A 20,541-nucleotide genomic window follows, 5' to 3' on the forward strand; every position below is an offset into this window, starting at 1 on the left:
TTGTATTCATGATACACATCTGGATCGTTTGTTAATAAACGCAAAGAAGAAACAAAAGGATTTCTCATTCGGGTGTGTCCAGTATTTATTCTGTTCACGTTCGCTGGATATGAGCGATCGATCGAGCGCTCTGATTGGCTACTGTACTACTAGGATATCGGCTCATATACCGCGGGTAGAGAAAAACAAAATGGCGGAATGTTTTGCTGAACCGACCGAGGATGAAATAAAAACTCGACTGGAAAACAAAACCCCAAAAAGCAACAAAATATGGAATGAAAGTATTTGATGGGGAAGTAAGAACGTATTTTTTAATTATTATTTTTCAAGAATTATTATTATTATTATTAGAGCATTTTTCACAAATTGCGACTGTTATTTCGCCGGTTTGTTTACGTTCTAAGCAAAAATTATTTTTTCAGCGTTTTGGGTAAAGTTTTTATCGATCTAATTTGCGAAAAATTTAAATAAAAACGCTCCGTTTGTCAAAATCCAGTGAATGTGGACAGAATAAAACAGTTATTCCACTCAATCTCGTCGTACGTGCTACGCGCCTCGTCGGCTATAAGCCATGTACGACGAGATTGAGTGGAATTACTGTTTTATTCTGTCTATACAACTTCAGAACGAAAAATGAATGAACGCAGCATACACGGAGTGTGTTTGTATCGGTGTAGATGACATTCGTGCGCGTCTGAAGCCCCACCCAGTAGTGAACAACTTCCACAGGATGATCACGAATCACGTAGATAAAAGTAGAAAAGTGGAGTTCGCCTACACAGTGACAAAGGGAGTAGGGACTCGAGTTCTGTCACTAATACGACAGCATTGGGTTTAGAATCGACTCTTTGTTTTCTTTTTTGTGTAAACTGTATTGGAAATTACAGGCATTGCACTACTACTTTTATTATTTTTCTTCTCCTTCTTTTATTTCTTTGCATCTTTCCGATACCTTTCTCTTCGTATGAATGCTGCAGGTTTGACTTAATGTTTTAGAAATGTACCGTTGTGTTCTCTTCGGGTGCACGAATATCCGCTTCGGACACGCCAAGCGTCCATCCGACTGCGTATCGTGTATCCTGACTTTGAGAATGCCGCCGCCACCATGCTTCAAGGAATTTTTTTTTTTAATCCCCACGCTTTTATGGATCCCTGTTGATTTTATTTTCACATGCTTTATTTTCAAATACAATACACATACACACACACACACACACCATGAACGCTGATTGTATTTAAGCCAAATTGCTGACGTTTTAGCCATGCGGCTCTGTGCTTCCCAGAATTCTTTGCACAGGGACAGCGAGCGTGGATATTTCCTATCTGGATTTCTTCAGAGCAGGCTCGTGTGCTGAGTTAAAAGTATTAACGGACGAACATCAGGGCTTGAATCTGCTACCAAACCCAAAATAATCCCAGAACCATGAAAAGTGCCTACAACATTGCAACAGTTTCAGTTGATTTGGGTTTTTAAAGCATCATTATTATTTTTATTATTATTATTTTTATTATTATTATTATTATTATTATTTTTTTTTTTTTATTAGGGATGCATCGATAGCATTTTTTGTTGCTGTTCTTGTTCTCGTCAACGCCAATACCGATACTGATCCCAATACCGATTTGACTAACCTACTTGCTATTAATCAATCAGGGACATCACGGAACATTTTATTTCTCTCCATTTATGTTTACGTTTTTTTTTTCAATAACTCTCATAAAACTCACACGTATTCGATGCGGCTCGTCCTTTATAATGTTAGTTGAATAAGTTGATTTGGAATGACGTGAATTAGCTAGCTATATTAGCTAGCTAGCTAGCTAGGTGAGAAAACGGTCACGGAACGATACGAAACATACTTTACCATCCAAACTAGCTAGCTAGCTAGGTAGTTTGGATGGTAAAGTATGTTTCGTATCGTTCCGTGACCATTTTCTCACCTAGCTATAGATGAACTCTTTGTGCCGTGTTTCTTTTAATCAAATTAACCATAAAACTCCTCCTTTGCATCACCTGTCTGTTCCGCTAGGTCTACGTCACGGAGTCTGACCTGCTATCTGAGATTTTTTTTACGATAAATCCCCGTATCACATCAAATCCCAATATCAGTTTGAGTATCGATGCATCCCTGACTATCATTATCAATCCCCGTCAGTTGTACCAAACAGGGGCTTCCATACAGGCGAAATAAACCCACATAACTAACCCCGAGACTAAAGCGCCCACACACTTAGCACACTTTAGTACTTGCCTTCACTAGCGCTTTTTTACACCACTTCTATTCACCACGAGACCCCGATTACACATGACATAACTGATTGCTTTGCATTCAAGGTGCTGACATGAGAATCTCTCTATATATCAATTATATATATAAATAACTGCATGGTGCTTTCTAAGAGATAAAAAAAAAAGCTCAAATGACCACCGTATCTTTGACATGGGCGCATGGCAGATAATCTTATTAGAATCTCTGAAGCTAAGCTCTTCCTTGAGTCGTAACTACGTAAACCCCTACATAAATCCCCCACAGTACAGAGCGCATCGGGATTGCGAACGGACGAGTTTTGTTTTTTTGTTTTTTACCTTGCGATGCGCGACATCGGTTTTGAATCGAAACTCCCCGCAACAACCCGAAACCCCCACCCCGAACCCCCTTTCGACTTTGCACGACGTTTTATATAACACATTATGTGCCTTGCCTTTAGTTAAGAACAATAATACATGATTGAGAATTGTAAATGAATTTTTTTTATGTAACCAATCGTCGCTGGGAAAAAAAAAATATTTAGAAAAAAAAAAGAAGTAACGATGCATGTTTGCTTGGCACTATCTGATTAGGACTGATAGAGTGCAGTAGATTGAGACAGGTGAGACTGGCTTCCTAATTTTTCCCCCTTTGATACGTACGCGTGGTTGTCTTTCCATCGCATGAAATCCTTACTTTTTTTTTTTTTTAAGTCGTCATTTCACATTTCATTGATATTACTTCTACTGTAGATGAGTGACCTGCTACAGGACCTGCTCTTTGGGTCAGATCATCACTCATACCATTTTAATCACTCGAGCTGTTATTGTTAACGCTTTCTCTTCTTCTGTTTTGCTTTTTAACTATTTAGAATGAATGTAGCTTCGAGGACGGACTGATGATGATGACAGCCAGGAACGAAAAACGAACATTAGAAACAGAAAAATGGAAAATCGTAAACCTGAAATGGAAAAATGAAAGAATTGTGTGTAGCTGAAGAGTGCTAGAGTGTCCGAGTTGTCGACACAGCCAGAGCTTTCAGAGGGTCGAAAGTGTCAGAATGATGATTTGGGACGACAGCAAAAATTTGGAAATTTTATTTAGTAGATGACAGGATTCTGCGATGCATCTCAATTCTATTGATTATTCATCAAAGCAGAGATGATCATCATGCAAAAAATAAGTCATGAACAATTTACGAAACTTCAAGCTAGACTGCCTTTCAGATTTTTCAAGTGTAGGTCATAAAAAGAATTTTCCCGACACCCAATTATTTTTGTTTAGTGGACCGAATTAGAATCACAGACTTCCAATTTTATTTTATTTTTTTAAATAGAGCAATGAATGACTTTAGCACCACGTGTCCCTAAATTCTCCGCTATTTTTTCCTGCTTCACCATGACCCAATACAAGATACTACGTCATGCACCATCACGTGGTGGGCTTTCCCTGTTCGCGCAAGGCATTGTGGGATACAAATTTGAAACAGGAGAGAAAAATGGAGGACGTGAGTGTGCGAATGAACCGTGAAAGACCGACTACAGTAACGGAAAGAAAGCGAGAAGAAAAGACGTTATGTTATATACGAAGGAAAGGAAACGCAGGACCAAACTAATAAATATCGGCGCTCAGCGAGCACCTCGGTGTGATCAGCTGTTCGTTTAGCGACAGGATGATGGAACTGTCAGTGCACGCTCAAATGGAAACCTGCGCATGCGCACACACACACGGACTTCCTCTGTCTGCTTGACTGCGCGAAGCGAGCGATTTCATGCACATTATTTGCTTTAATCCCGTCAAATTAAATAACTTCCCAGCCACAGAACAGAACGGCCTGATATTTTGTGAGATATTACAGAAATAAACATATCACAATGACCACATTTCAGATGGAACTAAATTTCACCGATTTTATGAAATCGAAAGGCCGTCAAGCTTTAAAGACGTAAGAAAACAAGAGCCAGATTTACAAAGACTCTCTGGATTGAGTAAAGACACACGGTGAAAAATTAGCGATGGAAAGGCGTGGACACGGTTTTTCACGGATGACCTCATCACATATGTATTTGTCGGAATTTCCCTTTCAGACTGCAAAATTTGTCGGAGGAGAGTGTTAAAATGAATCATGCAGCGTGATTTACTAAGGTTTGTGGAAGTCGATTTTCTAATTGCAGCTTTACGTAACGCAGTGTCAAACCGTTACTATTGGAGCAGGGGCTTGAGCTCAGCCAAAACTTAGCCAGACACCAAAGAAGCAACAGGGATTAGCAGCAGACTGCCAGGTCGCTCTGTTGTGTGTAGCTGTCGATGTTGATTTTAAAAGTAATTAAGTAAATTAGACAGAGGAATTAATACTTGAGTCTGAGAGAAAAATACTGGAAGAAGAGTCTCAAGACGGAAATCTTAGTTTCTCGGTCGTTAGCCTGTGCTACTCGCTCTCGATAGATAACACTGATCACTTTATTAGCATTCGCTAACACTACTGATGAACGCTACACCGGCTGGAAGGTGACTTCACTGCTGCGCTGATGGCGCCGACTCATGGTTAAGCTCACGTTGGCCTTTGAGAAGGTCGAGGGCAATAAATTTTTGGTCCCTCCCACTATAAATCAAAATCTGATTGGTTAATTCATCTGTCACTTCCTGCATAAACATACACTGCCATGGCTTTCTGTCCCGGTAATGACGTCCTAACCAATGAGTGAGCAGCTCTAAACTCTTCTCAGCCTCGACACAACAAACAAAACAATCTCATTGGAAAACTCGATTTTAATGCTTTCCGGACAGTAACCCTTTCACGTCCGAAGCACGTTTGATAGAAAATGAGGCCAAATTAGAATTAGAAGAAAATAATTATCATGAAATTATGAAACAATGAAAGAAATTAAATATAACATTTGAAATGCTGATGTGTTTGGGCTTCTCTGAAGGACTAAAAGGCCCCTTCTGATTTAACGCCAGAAAAAAAAAAAAGTCTTAACCCATTGTGCACTTGATACAACTGTGAAAACAAGTTGCCGCTATGACAGAGCATGTGGCAGAAGGAAGAGAATTTTCTCCACTCAAGTTAATTTATTTAGAATGCCACAGGAATATGGTATTGAAACATATCGATCGCTAATCCATGTTATTTTTTTTTTTTTAATTTGCCGGAGAAAATCAAACATGACCTCAAACTAGAGCCCTGCACTCCCGCGGGAGTCCCGCGGGACCCGCGGGACCCGACGCAAAGCAGTGCGGCGCGGGACAAATTTTGAAAGCTCATTGCGGACGCGGGCGGGAGGGGGAGTGCACAATGCGGGAGCGGGCGGGAGAGGTGATAAGCTGCAGTCCTGCTAACTAAAAACGTGTTTAAAATAAAATTTATAAATTATTAATTTATGTCTATCATATATAATTTGTGCTGGATATTTTATTTGGCATTAATAAAAACATTTTAAGATGCCTAAATTTGCGGATGTGGTCTAATCTCGCGTACATTTCCGATTCCTTTCCATGTTTGAGATCTCCGATCATGGCAGAAGAGCAGAGCTCCTCTAGTGAAGCTCACAATGGGTATCTCTGTAAAGCCTCAGCTGCGCATGCCGCCTGGCAACGCGCACCCTCGCTACGTGCGCTAGGTGAAGGATCAGTCAGTGGAGAGCTCAGCTAAACTCAGCATGTTTAATTCCCCAAGCCAATGACAAGAACTTTCGTGAGAAATAACGCGAACGTCTGCATCATGCGGGATTTGCGGGCGGGAGCGGGACAAAATATGGCAGGCGCGGGCGGGAGCGGGACTGAAAATCATAATTCTTGGCAAGAGCGGGACTGCACAATGCGGGAGCGGGACTGAAAATTCTGTCCCACGCAGACCTCTACCTCAAACCTCTGACTAGAAGGACAGGCCACGCCCCTGTTTGCGACCCGACACTGAATTTGGTCATTATTGGTCAGTGTTAGTAGATCATCTCCAGAACTGGCCACTCCCATTAGTGCGTTTTTTTTATATTCCGACCTCATGCTAATCGGCACTGGTTAGTAAATCTGGCTTTGAGTGCGCTATGTGTACGTTGGAGCCTAGCTAAGCTAGCTAGTAGTGTTGTAGTCTATCGAAGACTATCGAAACCAAGACAAGACTGAGACTTCGAGGAGTTGAGATCAAGTCAAGACCAGAACCAGAGCAGTGTGGGGGAAGGGTGACAGCTAATAGGAAAAAATATCTAAAATTAGCAATAAGCCACGTTATTGGTCCATTAGCAAGAAGTTTTACATCCAATCACAGTAACGATGTGAACAAATAGATCCGACAATACACAGGCAGTTTAGTGAAATCCCCACAGCTGTGGTTTTGATCGGTCTTGAAATAAAATCCTGAGTCCTCGACATCCGAGACTGAGACAAGACCGAGTAAAAATGCACTCGCTTCCGAGACCAGGACCTTCAGAAAGTGGTCTTGAGATCAAGACCGATCTCAAATACTACAGCACTTGTACCTAGCTTGAACATGAACTCAGACTTTTATCTTAAAAGCAATGATGTGAAAACATTTTGGATTTTAGGATTTGGAAGAACAAAGAACTGGACAAATCTGGAATACGACAAACGTGAGAAAAAAAAATCAGTCTTCATGTTCAAGTGAAGAACCGGTTTTCATTTTCATCAGGGGAATAAATCAGTATCAGTGCCTCCACGCCGTGGCTGAAACCTGGGCTTTCACGCACCAGAGCTGAGAATGAAAAGGTACAGCGTTTTAAAAAAGTGTTTAAAAAAATGGAGAATCGAGATGCATCCAGAATCATTTTGTACTTGAAATGTAATCCTGAATCCAGATCAGTGTGAGATCCCCACTCGAGCTGAATCAGTGAAGGAATGATAAATCACAAGTTAGCATGTTTGCTAATACTTCATTTCATTTCATTTAATGATGTTTCTAAGGCTATATGACGACTGACTCTAGGTTTATAAAGGCTTATTCCATCAAACATCAGCTGGCGTCCATTTTGATGGTGAACACTTCAGTCATGTGACTTTTAATGGTGATATGGTTGTGTTGTGTTGTATGACTGACTTTAGGTAAAGATCAGAGAGAGAGAGAGAGTACACAACTTTATGTAAAGGTTGCATGAAGATATGATGTTTATCTTCGAATGATGAACATACTGGACAAGTGAAAATATTTTTTTCAACCCGAGAAGATAAACTTCATTATCTTCAAGCCAGTGTGTGATTTTTTTTTTTTTATTATATCAACACGTTCACAAACAAAAAGTCCCCAAATGTATCAAAACAATTCATCGATTTCTTCACGAGTGACATACAGAGATTTATGTCCCGGTTTTGGTTCTCCATGTCCCGGATGGAGCTCGGATGAAAAATATGACGAAAATATAAGAAGAAAATCAACGTCATGGCAGCTGATGCTTGTGAGAAAAATCCTGTATGAACCTTTGACTCATCGTGCAGTCTTTCTGTAGCCTTATGAACATCTGCCTTAATTTAAATGATATTAAGTTCCCGATGGGCCGTGTGATTCGTGCTGACCTGCTGTCTGTTGATGACGATGTGACCTGACACGGCGGCCATTTTATCTTTCAGTCGTCGTAGCGCTGTGAGCATTTCTGGGGATTTTGTCTAGTTTTGGAGGAACGTTACGATTCTGAAACTCGCTCAATGTTAAATCAGTAGTGTTTCCCATCCTCCCCCTTCCTCCCCTCCTTGCGCTCTCTCTCCCTCCTCCCTCTCCCTCCTCCCTCCTACTCTCTCTCCCTCTCTCCTTCCCCCTCCCTCCTACTCTGTCTCCCTCTCTCCTTCCCTCCTCTGTCTCTCCCTCTCTCCTTCCCCCTCTGTCTCTCTCCCCCTCTCCCTCCTACTCTGTCTCCCTCTCTCCTTCCCTCCTCTGTCTCTCCCTCCTCCCTCTCTCCTTCCCCCTCTGTCTCTCTGCCCCCTCCCTCCTCCCTCCTCCTCTGTCTCCCTCTCTCCTTCACCCCTCTGTCTCTCTCCCCCCTCTCCCTCCTCCTTCCTACTCTGTCTCCCTCTCTCCTTCCCCCCTCTGTCTCTCTCCTTACTCTCCCTCCTCCTTCCTACTCTCTCTCCCCCACTCTCTCCCCCCTCCCTCCTACTCTTTCTCTCCCTCTCTCCTTCCCTCCCTCTCTGTCTCTCTCCTTCTTCTCTCTCTCTCCCCATCTTTCTCTCTCTCCCTCACTCTGTCCCTCCCTCTTTCTCCCTCTCTCTCTCCCTCACTGTCTCCGCCCTCTGTCTCTCTTTTTCTCTCTCTCCCTCACCCTGTCCCTCCCTCTCTCTCCCTCCCTCTCTCCCCCCTCTTTCTCCCTCTCTCTCCCTCACTCTCTCCCCATCTCTCTTTCTCCCTCTCTCTCTCCCTCACTCTCTCCCCCCTCTTTCTCCCTCTCTCTGTCTCTCTCTCCCCCCCCTTTCTCTCTTCTTCCCCCCCCCCCCCCCCCCCCCCCGCCCCTGTCTTCTAATAGGCCTAATTCTTTTCGGATCTCAGTGTTCAGTCCAGATCTTTGGAGCTGTGACTTGATGAGTTCCAGACCAGTGTCTCCGGTGGTTAATGTGATGATGTGGTTTGTTACGCTGCACCTTCCCTCATTACTGATGAGCTTGTTTTGGCTGACAGTCCGCCCGATGTTTTTTTCCCTCAGACACCCATAAATTGGCAAAAATCAACAAGTACGAGGGGATCTTTCCTTCTTTTTCTTCTTATTGTTTTTTGTTGTTTTCTTTTTCACTTGGACTTGATTTATCCAGAAATGCTTACGTGATGTTTTTCGATACTCTGAGTACTTTTGTATTTTCTTTTTTTTTTGTAAGGTTAGAGTGTAGGAAAGATATTTATAACTGATTAGTTTGTAGTGTAAAGGGAGAGTGCTGAATAAGAAAAAAAACGATCGTGTTGGATCAGTAAAGGCCATATTCTAGTTTGTGATGCGGTGAAATGTATTGTTTTGCGGCTCTGGTAGCTATTACGATTTGCTGATAGTTAGATTTGTTAGTGAGTTAGTTAAGCGAAAGAAAAAAACACACAGAAAAACAATTTTTTTTTTGTTTTTAAAAAAAGTGGAATTGGTAGAACATGCGGTTTTGTTTACATGAAGCCCGTGGTTAAGATCTCTGAAGATCATTGACGGCTTTGAGAACGAAGTCCGGCTCAACCCTGGCAGGAGAGGAGCGCTGCGATGAAACCCTTTCCATCAAACCCATATGATACACACACACACAACAAAAAGTGCTGTCAACATTCAGCAAGCAACTTTCTTTTTATTTAACAGAGCAGGTGATGAGGCAGGGCTTCTGCCCACGATGAAGAAGCGAGGAACACTGTGGTACCTTTAACTCCAGCCGTGAGGTCCGTGAAGCATAGTCAGGAAATCTGTCATTATTATTATTTTTTTGATGGAAATAAAACCAAACCAAAGCGATCCTGGCTGCAAAACGTCAAAGAATCCCTGAACTAGTGACAAGTGTCTCTAAATCAAGAACATCAACATCCTGTAGGATTTGTGTCACTGAGCACTGAATGGGAGTGTTACGTAATACCGTACGGCTCCATGGTGCGCTGCCAAACTCAAACTCATTAAAGAAGCCGTATGTCATTTTTTACAGCCATCTTCTGACTGCAAGGCAAATTGCAGCAAGAATGAAAAATTAACTGGATTTTTCAGTCGTTTGCGTTTGGTGTTTTGTAGAAGCCTCAAGTCTCATTTCTGGGCTGAGAAACGTAACAGAAGCCTGAAAACACTAGCAAGATCCGTTACAAGGCAAATCTCTGAATCGACGCTTTAAACTTAAAAACGTAAACAGAAAAGAAATCCAAATCCTTATGATGAGACAGCCATCTGAGATTGGGAGTCCAAGGAAGCAAAATTTCCATGCTCCTTCCGTCTTGTCAGTCACAGAGACACTAGCCAGTCGTTGACATCTATAAGTTTGAGTATGTAGAAGAGGGTAGATAGCGCATGTTTAACTGCCCTGTGATGCAGAACAAGCTTCCTGTGGCTCGGAGGAAGCATGTTCCAGTCTTCTCCCTCCCTAACGGCCGTCACGTCACGAGCAGAGTTAGCTAGAGGACAGGAATTGGCAAATGAACAAATTGGGAGTTAGTTAAAGAAAAGTTAAAAAAAAAAACAACAAATTGCCGCTTTAAACGCACTTCCGGCATTACTCACAGTGCCTACGTGTCAATCCATACACGCACGGTCAGGATTTCCCGGGGCAGATGCACGTTGCCCATCACCTGCCCTGTGAAGATTTGCACTGCTCCACACTCCACACCTATCAGAAGCCGTTGGCCCTCCAGCCAGGGTGCCGCCGCCGTCGCCGCCAGCAGCGAGAGCCCGTCGAGAAGCCTGCGATACGAGCACGCCGTCTGCTCCTTTTCTTTTTCCTTTTTCATCATTTTTTGCGCCTTTTTATGATTTTTTTGTTTGTTTCCATTTTGTAGCGAGAGAGCTCAGACACAGACAGGACCGCTCAGCAAGACCGGATCCGTCATCACCGCACGTGTGTGATGGTTGATGTCTTTGAGCTGGTGCATGTATGAAAAAAACAAAAAAAACAACAAAAAAAAAACCTCAACGCGTTTTATTTCAAAAACCCTCGTCGAATATTTTTACAGAACTGAATAATGGATAATGAATAATTGTTATGCATATTGTTACATTTTGAACACGACCTTGTGTACTATAAATGATAAATGCTTACCGTATATATCTAGTACAGTAAGGAAAAAAAGAAATGTACAGAAAATTTTTGTATAAGAAGAAAATACGTTTGTGTTTGTGGTTCGGGTTTGGGTATCATAAGCTTGTGGCAAAGCCACAGAAAACTTTGCATGTTCCTTCTAAAGGATCTGCTGTTCATGGTGTCGAGGCTCGGCACCGCCGTCGTAAAGCCTTTACCTGAGAGCTTCGGGCGTTCGGCTTGGAAGCGAGGACTCGTGGAACTTCAGCCTCACTTGTCGTCATTTGAATGAAACTGAAACTAAAGCCTCGGTTAGCGTCGAGGGGATATGCAAATTCCATCACTATTTTGTTCTTCTCTTTTCTTCTTTTATCGATTCACTATTTTCACTCGACGATAAACACTTGTTTTCCTTCCTTCCTTCCTTCCTTCCTTCCATTCGAAAGATTGCACTAGATATCCTGCTATTGATTATTGATATTTTGTCTGATAATTTTTTTATGATTATGATGTTTCTGTAGAAATATTTCTGTCCGTCAACCTTAACGATGAATACGAAAAGTATTGAAAGACAGAAAGAGTGAAAGACAGAGAGAGAGAGAGAATAGCTGCTTTAACAGTATGTTGTTGTTTTTTTCAAACTTGGCGTCATTTCTCCTTTACGTCAGCCGTGTTGGAAAGAGTTGGAAAGAACGTTCCGATTCCTATTCCGACGTCTGACGATGGCGATTTTTTCGTTTTGTTTTTAATTGGAGACATCTTTAATCAGCAGCACTTGAGCGCCACTCGCTACTCAGAGCGCCACTCGCCACTCAGAGCGCCACTCGCCACTTTAATAAGACAGTATTGCTGGAGAAATTCAGAGCTCGGAGCAGCTGTGCATGTGCAATGGCCGATGATTTGAGACGATGTTTCCTGATGGGTCAGTGTTAGAGAAGGAGATTAGTACTGTATTGTATTATATGAATATAACACGCAGAATTTATGCACTAGAACATCACAGTGATTGCAGGACACGAGTGTTGGCACTTTGATCATTAGCGATGTGTAGCGAAGAAGCTGAAGGTAAACGGGCGTGAAACGCAGCACAGATTTCCTTGGCTGATGATGCAGACGCTTGGAGCGGTCAGTAAGGGCGCACGGCTCATGCCTCATGACTGAACCGAATGCTAGCGAGTACTCCTCTTCCGTCGTCTGGATGACTTCAAGCTGATGTGATGGGACGAACAGATTTGTGTAAACTGAAACCTTTGTATTCTTTCCTTTCCCCGTATGTAAGGGCTGGACAACTTCTTCAGGTCAGAATCTCAATCTGCAATCTTGTTTCTTTGTTTTCTCATCCATGATTGTTTCGGCGCACAGTAATCCTGGAACGATCCGACGTCGCAGTCTGGGATAACCACGGATTCATAAAGTGTTTTGATAAAATGTTCAATATTTCTAACGAATCGGAACTGAAAGGAAAAATCCATCCTGAACGACTTGCGTATTACCGTTAACTTCCTTTGTAATGAAATTCTGAGTCAAACTTTTTAAACTTCTGGTGTCAATGGGATTTTGCTTCATCTCTATCTAAAGACAGCGATGCGGCGGTGCTTTAGTCCTTCAGTCCGTCCACCTCCTCACCTGTACACTCGGTTCAGATCAAACAGATCAGTTTATACCACTAATACAGTATCACCATCAAGACCATCGCACTCGTCATGTCATGGATCGCTAACTAACTAGACGTAGTCCCTCAGCATCTTCGAGCAGCATTGCATTCTGGGACTTTGAGTGAATCCAGCGTTCGCATCAACATCTCGTGGATTTCTTATTAAAGGAAAATAGTTATCGCTTACGTTTGAATTTTTTTCTCCAGCCCTTATTGAGGGTACTTCAAGAAGTTCTTGGCCTCACCTGGAAACAAGGGGCATAATTAACTCACATTCTGGGGTGTAAGTGTATACCATCAAGCCTTAAATGACTGTCCAGAAAAACTCAAGACGCAAAGTAAAAAGGAGAGGAAAGAAAACTTCGAGCTGACATGCCTGGCACCGCCTGACCTCTGTCCGTTCCCCAAACTGAACTCCCACTCGCATGGTCGCCATTTTCAGAGTGATCATGATGATCATGCTGTTGAGCAGAATCTGGAGGCTCCGGATGTGACCTTCTTCCGCAAATGGATAACGAAGCTTGAACATCGGTGGACCAAGCGCTTTGAAGTTGAAAAATAACGCAAGAACAATCTTTCTCCTGAGAAAACTTTTTGAACTACCTTCGTAACTTTTCACAGAAATAACGAAAATATTGGAACGAGACCATCAATGACGGCGTAGCTCACTCCGGTCCCGTCTAGTCCAGAAGGAACGATCTAAAGTGGGCCACCTTCCTTGCTCAATAAATGTTGCGAGCTATATACACTATATATAGAAGCGATATCCACCCTAGGAATACCGACCTATTTGCCAGAAAGAATCCAAAACGGCGAGGAACTGACCTTTTTGTTGAACTGCTCATTAAGGCTTAATTAGTCCATAACTTCATGAATAATTGTAATGAAGCAAATCTGCGTAGAAGTTATATGCACCCTAGGTACCCCTACCTTCATGTCGGAAAGAATCAAAATCGAAGAAATGAAGAGTTGAGAGAGAAGAAGCGATTTGTGTGAAATATGGACGACGGAAAAACACATGATGGGATAAACTCATCTAAAAGTCTAAAGTCTTTCCTGCACCATGCCCTGGTCTTCCCAGGCAGTCCTGGTACTAACCAGGCCCTTCAGGCGCATTGGGTGGCGCCGATCTCCGTTTCTATAGCCCTCTGCCTCTCGCCTATACAGCTGGGGTTACAGTAGGGGGCGGGTTCTCTGGTAACCGCGAGAGTTTGACTCCCTACTCACATCTGTATTGCGGCGCCTGACCAGGTACCATTTTTATGATGGTCTTTGGTACGACCCGACCGCAAGTAGAACTCGCGATCTCCCGATCGAGAAGCGGACATGCTAACCCCTCAGCTAGCTAGCAGCGGATGAGCTAATAACCACCGAGTAATTCGCATATTTCAATGTAAACGAATTTACAACTTCAGGGTGGAGTTTTCCTTTGGCGTTGCCGTCGCGTCACGTGTGCATAATCGATCGCAATCAAATCGTCACAAATAATCTGTTTCAAATCGCAAATAAACCCTTTCAAAGCATCTCTGTATCAGTATCACGATATTGATGGTTGTTTGTTTGTTTGTTTGTTCTGATGGAGCGATCCAGCCTGACTGTGCAAACATAACATAACCTAGCATGACATAACGTAACGTTTCTCAAAAAATGCTTTTGATCCATTTTTTTCCATCACCAGTATTTATTCCCTCGTGTTGAAACCCGTTCGATATCCTCAAGAATAAATACCAGCAGCTGAAAGCAAACGTAAAGACGAGACGTCGAAACCAAAAAACAACCCGAAACACAGACCCATCCTCAACTCAGTGAGCAGTGCCTGATCGTTTTCCCGCTTCGTTTTCAGCTCATCCTGTCCGTGAATGCTTTCAAGAGCCAGATTTACCCAAGCCTGTTAATAACACAGCATGACTGGTGCAATACACACACACACACCATGACCAGTCTTTAGGAATGTCTCCTTTTCGTTTGTTTTCTTTCTTTCTTTCATTCTTTTGTTTTTTGCCAATGTTTTATGTGTTAGAAAGGGCTGAAGGCTTGTGTAAGCCTGGCCTCGGCGTGACCGCCAGGCTCCAGTGCCTGCTCGTCACCAGTCTCTGTTCAAAGGGGTGAAAGCCATGCTAACGCTTTGCAGTTATGCAATCTTTTTTGATAATCCTATTCAACGAATGAATTCTGAAATGCCAAAACACTCTGGCACGCTGTCTGTTTTTCGCTAACAGTGTGTCATTCGGAGATTTAAAAAAAAAAAAAAAAGCTGCGACACATTAATATTAATATTAATAATGCAAGACGTTCAGTTCGGTTCATCGTGCTCGCGCCCAGTAATAGGATTTTTGATTCTGTTTGACAATATTTTTTTTTTCTGTTTGTTCATAATGGTATTCATTTCTCGGTGTAACAGGTTTTCTTTTCTCGGTTTATAAAGCATGCTGTTTCCTCTCTAATTTGGAGGTTGACGCGACGACAAAGTGGAGATGAAATGTTTCTCAGAGAACATTCTGATGCAGTGTTAAATTTTAAGGGTTTTACTGTTTTTTTTTTTTTCTTTTTGTTGTTGTTGTTGTTCTTGTTGTTGGTTTGTTTTTTTTTTTCTTTTCTTTCCTCTCATTATTCTTTGCGAATATTACCATGGTAGTTATGCATTAACCGCTTGCTTGCTGCACAGACACACACCTCACACCAGGAAGGAGCATGTGGACATTTAGTTTACACACAGCTGTTATTATACAACAACACCAACAACACGCATAAACCTTTTTTTTTTTTGAGCTTGGAAATTTTTTTCCTTGTTTCGTTATTCACTATATATTTTTAGAATGTTACGAAATTGTAAAAGTTAGAAATCCGCTTCCAAAAGCCGACTAAATCATGTTTTGTTTCTTTTTTTTTTCTCATTCATTTAAAAAAACAAAAACAAATTTAAACTAAATTTCCCATGCTTTTGAACTGGTGTGAGGGGAATTTTACAAAGCTTTGACAATATTTCATTATAATTGTATTCCGCCATCGCTGTTTGCAAAAATCGCTCATGAATACAGTACTGGAAGTGATTATGTTTCTCTATGCAAAAAAAAATATAAAAATTAATAAACAAAGCTATGCTACAACTCAGACAACACACGCCTTTCTGATTTCTGCTCGCTGTGTCTGTGTTTATACTGACGGGTCATGTGACAAAAATGATATGTTATGTATATTGTTTCGATGTATGGTACCGGGCAAAAGTTTGTACACCCCATACTCTACTCATTCATAGGTTTTTCTGCACAGCATTGTGACTATTTTCTACGCTGTAGAACACTGAAGACATCAAAACTATCCCTGTGTCCGAAATCGCTCCCTACTCACTATATAGGGCACTATATAATGGGGAAGCCATTTTGTAGTGCTGTCCGAAACCTTAGTGAGGATTATTTACACCCTATATAGTGCACTCAGGGGTGGCACGGTGGTGTAGTGGTTAGCGCTGTCGCCTCACAGCAAGAAGGTCCGGGTTCGAGCCCCGTGGCCGGCGAGGGCCTTTCTGTGCGGAGTTTGCATGTTCTCCCCGTGTCCGCGTGGGTTTCCTCCGGGTGCTCCGGTTTCCCCCACAGTCCAAAGACATGCAGGTTAGGTTAACTGGTGACTCTAAATTGAGCGTAGGTGTGAATGTGAGTGTGAATGGTTGTCTGTGTCTATGTGTCAGCCCTGTGATGACCTGGCGACTTGTCCAGGGTGTACCCCGCCTTTCGCCCGTAGTCAGCTGGGATAGGCTCCAGCTTGCCTGCGACCCTGTAGAAGGATAAAGCGGCTAGAGATAATGAGATGAGATGAGATAGTGCACTCAAAGTATCCCACCATGTATCAGGAAAAGTAGTGTACAACCGATGGTCACTAACCAAAGCAGTATTTCCCATCATGCATTGCGGTCACGCTGAAAGAAATCAATTTAAAAGTCTCAAATTTGATTTAATAAAAGGCAGCGGCAAAGACGAAAGTATTCAGCCTTGATTTAAAAGAACTGAAAGATGCAGGTGCTTTGTATTGATTAATGTGGGAAATGCGCTCAGGATAATATGGATTTATCACAAAAATACATGCTTTTTGTTTATATTTTTGAAAACCCACCAGCTGACTGATGTGGCACGTTTAAACTGTGCGACAGTAATGACGTAAATATCAGCATGACGGAGTAGTGTCCGAAAGGGTTTCTTCATTTTACCAATGAGCTCACTGTATAGTCCTCTATACAGTAATTCCCTATGTAGGGAGTAGGAAGTAGTGAACGAGTGAGCGATTTCAGACACAGGGCATGAAATGATTTATGGAACATATATGGAATTATTCTATCCACATTTACTGGATATGAGCAATCATGTGCTCTGACTGGCTACTCTACTACTAGGATATCAGCTCATATACCGTGAGTAGAGAAAAACAAAATGGCGGAGCGTGTTGTTGAACCAACTCTACTCGAAAACAAAAACCCCAGAAATATGGGATGAAAGTATTTGGTGGTAAGAACGTATCTTTTCATTTTTTTATTTTTCAAGAATTATTATTATTATTATTATTATTATTATTATTGCATTTTTCACAAATTGCTCCTGTCATTTCGCCAGTTTGTTTACATTCTAAGTGGAAACTATTTTGTCGGTGTTTTGTATAAAGTTTTTATTTATCGAATTTGCAAAACAGTAAAAATAAAAATGCTCTGTTTGTCAAAATCCCGTGAATGTGGAGAGAATAAAACTGTTATTCCACTCAATCTCGTCGTACATGGCTTATAGACCACTCAGTGCTACGCGCCTCGTCGACCATCAGCTCATGGACGACTCGATTTCGTGGAATAACTGTTAAATGTACGGTAAAGAAAAAAGGGAGTCGAACCAGCACCCTTTTGGTCCCAAAGCTACTTCCCTAAACATTAATCCACGTTCTTTCAAAGTGCTGGTAGGGGAAAAAAAAACAAAAAAAAAGCATCGATCATAGATACAGTATAATTGTTTATTTTGGGATCTTCAACTGAGTGCATTTCCATGTCCACTAATATTCCACCAGTATTCTGAATTTGATCCAGTGCGTGTAAATGGCATATTCCAATCCGAACTTATCATTTTCCGATTATGATGTGGAATATTCCAATGTTATTCAGGTTTTAGGAGCATTCTTTGGACATGTATACGGCAAGTTTTACAGCAGTTTGCGACTGATCCGTTTACACTGTTGTGAACAAACCAACATGGCAACAGTTTATGTTAGAGCGTGCATGGCTGCATATAAACGGGAATATTAGTCCATCCATCCATCCATCCATTATCCGTCACCGCTTATCCTGTACAGGATCATGAGCAAGCTGGAGCCTATCCCAGCTGACTATGGGCGAGAGGACAAGTCACCAGATCATCGCAGGGCGGACACATAGAGACACACAACCATTCACACTTGTCTGTGAAGATTCTCAATCATCCAGGTAATAGTAAACTGTGGGTGGTAGAAATGGGCAACTGGACTTGTTTGAAAATTCTTGAAAATGTTTCACCTCTCATCCAAAAGGCTTCCTCAGTTCAGTGTTGCCAGATTGGGGGGTTTTAAGTGCATTTTGGCGGATTTGAACATGTTTTGGGCTGGAATACGTCAGCAGTATCTGGCAACACTTCCTCAGTTCTGTCTGACTAATAGGGAGTATCAGATATTTATCTTCTCCTGGATCAGAATCAGAATTCTGATGACCAGCTCATCTAAGGTGTCATTGAGGCATCATGTTGGTGTGGGTCACTGGAGGCTGGGTGTGAACGGCGAGTCATTAGGGTGATCAAAGGATTGCCCGTTAGGGTGATCAATGGCAAGCTGACTCTCTCTGTCCTCCTGTGAGTCACTGAAAACAGCTGGGTCCTGGCGTACACCCAGCCGTCTGGGAAGAGTGTCCAAGACCGCCTTGTAGATGTTTGACAAATGATGTCTTAGACCCCCACCTCTGTTCAGTGATGGCCGTTCCAGGTTGACAAAAATGGCTTCTTTAACTCCTCGCTCATACCAACGATCCTCTCTGGCTAAAATGCGTACGTTACAATCCTGAAATGAGTGTCCTTTGTTGGCTGTCTACATTCATCTTAACAACAAAGGACACTCATTTCAGGATTGTAACGTACGCATTTTAGCCAGAGAGGATCGTTGGTATGAGCGAGGAGTTAAAGAAGCCATTTTTGTCAACCTGGAACGGCCATCACTGAACAGAGGTGGGGGTCTAAGACATCATTTGTCAAACATCTACAAGGCGGTCTTGGCCCATGTTTACATTAGACCGTATCAGCGGATCATCAGATTAACGTTTTTAAAACGATTAGTGTGCACACAGCAACACCAATACACGATTTGCGTGCACACAGCAATACCAATACACGGATACGCTCGGCTCCACAGGCATCCTGCGCTGCAAATCACTCCGCCCTGAACAGCGAGTGCCCTCTGGAGGGTGCGCACTCTGGCCCTGCGCAGCTCACAGAGCACGCGAGTGAAGCACACTAGCAGTGATTTCCGGACTGAGCCGCTGTGTGTGTGATCCCAGCGCATATCACTTACCACTTGCAAGTGGAAGGATGGCAAGCCTAAAGACAATCATAACTACACAATGGGCAGTATTTGCATCAGTATTTGCAGTATTTTCATACTTTTATACTCTTTAATGAAAGGTGATACAAGGCGGAAGTCCGCGCCGTTTTTCAGCAGTCGCGTCACATGACCAACGCCAGCGAATCAGGAAGGTGGATGTCACAGTGACGTTGTCCAATGACGACGCCAGCTAGAGCTCAGCACAGCGTATCCGCGTATCTCAATGTTTACACAGCACCGGACCAGACACGATCTGGATTGAATACGTGGACGCTGGCGGATTCCCGTTTCCCGGCGTTTCCAGGCGGTTTAATGTAAACGGACAGTGCATCCGCGAAGAAAACGAGACAGATATGGTCTAATGTAAACTTGGCCTTGGACACTCTTCCCAGACGGCTGGGTGTACGCCAGGACCCAGCTGTTTTCGGTGACTCACAGGAGGACAGAGAGAGTCAGCTTGCCATTGATCATCCTAACGGGCAATCCTTTGATCACCCTAATGACTCGCCGTTCACACCCAGCCTCCAGTGACCCACACCAACATGATGCCTCAATGACACCTTAGATGAGCTGGTCATCAGAATTCTGATTCTGATCCAGGAGAGGATAAATATCTGATACTCCCTATTAGTCAGACAGAACTGAGGAAGCCTTTTGGATGAGAGGTGAAATGTTTTCAAGAATTTTCAAGCAAGTCCAGTTGCCCATTTCTACCACCCACAGTTAACCATTCACACTCACATTCACACCTACGGTCAATTTAGAGTCACCAGTTAACCTAACCTGCATGTCTTTGGACTGTGGGGGAAACCGGAGCACCCGGAGGAAACCCACGCGGACACGGGGAGAACATGCAAACTCCGCACAGAAAGGCCCTCGCCGGCCACAGGGCTCGAACCTGGACCTTCTTGGTGTGAGACGACAGTTCTAACCACTACACCACCGTGCCGCCCAAGGAACACTAGTGTCATTTTATTTCTTTTTTTTTTTAGCCATGTAAACAGCTTAATAGGAATACTGCCTTTTTCAGGATAAGGGCATAAACTGGAATGTTTTGTACCTGTCCTGATTGTCATGCATTAGTCCTTTTTAACTGTTGTATAAGTGCCATCTAGTGGCACAAACTTGCTTAATTTTCTGTCTCGGGAAAGATGCCTGAGTGAGTTGGTTGAGATGTAATCAGTGGCTGAATTGTAAAAACAAACAAAAATAATCCCTGGTGGTGTCGTGTGTGTGTGTGTGTGTGTGTGTGTGTGCGCGCTCCAATACTGCGCAGGTCCGTTCTTTATGATGTGTTTATACACTGTGCAACTCTTCATTAGCTGGCAAAACCACACTGTGGTCGTGTCTCTTTCAAAAAAAAAAAAA

At 42.7% G+C, this 20,541-nt stretch overlaps 1 protein-coding gene across 7 annotated transcripts in view; it reads left to right on the plus strand.

Annotated features, from left to right (window-relative positions):
• The window catches only part of nfic (nuclear factor I/C), a 335,473-nt gene that overhangs the window by 261,382 nt on the left and 53,550 nt on the right, over nucleotides 1-20,541 (plus strand). For 2 of the 7 annotated variants that reach the window (XM_060932492.1, XM_060932493.1), the window contains one exon: nucleotides 1-1,880. This exon is cut by the window's left edge and continues 1,529 nt beyond it. The exons of the other annotated variants lie outside the window; for them this stretch is intronic. The gene's annotated coding sequence lies outside the window, so the exon portion shown is untranslated. Of the gene's footprint in view, nucleotides 1,881-20,541 lie in introns of those variants that run through there. 7 annotated transcript variants of the gene reach the window in all.

This window comes from Neoarius graeffei, chromosome 10 (assembly GCF_027579695.1).
Source record: "Neoarius graeffei isolate fNeoGra1 chromosome 10, fNeoGra1.pri, whole genome shotgun sequence".
Taxonomy (NCBI): domain Eukaryota; kingdom Metazoa; phylum Chordata; class Actinopteri; order Siluriformes; family Ariidae; genus Neoarius; species Neoarius graeffei.